Consider the following 938-nt stretch of genomic DNA (forward strand, 5'->3'; position numbering starts at 1 on the left):
TAACCATGTGCTTGTGGCATGCAGGTCCAAGTGAAAAGCTTGAGACTGAGTGGTTAAAGTCGTGATCCAAAGCAAAAGAGTGTGCTTAAGAGCTCTGGACACCACTGACTGGGGACTCTAGCAAAGCTGAGTCATAATCTGAAAAGGTTCACCCAGTTATGTGTCTGTGGCATTTATGTATCCGGTGGTAATACTGGAAAACAAAATGCTTAGGGCCACGGCCAAGACTCAATAAGTAGCTGTGCTCAAGAATCAACATACTAAACTAGGAGAGTTAATAACACTATCTGAATTCTGAGTTCCTATGGATGCCAACCATTCTGAAATTCAAAGGATAAAGTGAGATGCCAAAACTGTTCAGAAGCAAAAAGCTACAAGCCCCGCTCATCTAATTAGAATATGAGCTTCACTTAAAACTCTGAGATATTATTGCTTCTTGATTTCTTTTTATCCTCTTTTATTCATCTAGTTGCTTGAGGACAAGCAACAGTTTAAGTTTGGTGTTGTGATGAGCGGATAGTTTATACGCTTTTTGGGGGTAATTTCATGTAGATTTTAGCATGTTTCAGTTAGTTTTTAGTACAATATTATTAGTTTTTAGGCAAAAATCATATTTCTGGACTTTACTATGAGTGTGTGTATTTTTCTGTGATTTCAGGTATTTTCTGGCTGAAATTGAGGGAGTTGAGCAAAAATCTGACTTAGGCTGAAAAAGGACTGCTGATGCTGTTGGATCCTGACCTCCCTGCACTCGAAATGGATTTTCTGGAGCTACAGGAGTCCAATTGGCGCGCTCTCAACGGCGTTGGAAAGTAGACATACAGGGCTTTCCAGCAATATATAATAATCCATACTTTGCGCGAAGATAGACGACGTAACTTGGCGTTGAACGCCAAGTTCATGCTGCTGTCTGGAGTTAAACGCCAGAAAAACGTCAT

The sequence above is a fragment of the Arachis duranensis genome, chromosome 10 (assembly GCF_000817695.3).
Source record: "Arachis duranensis cultivar V14167 chromosome 10, aradu.V14167.gnm2.J7QH, whole genome shotgun sequence".
Lineage (NCBI taxonomy): Eukaryota > Viridiplantae > Streptophyta > Magnoliopsida > Fabales > Fabaceae > Arachis > Arachis duranensis.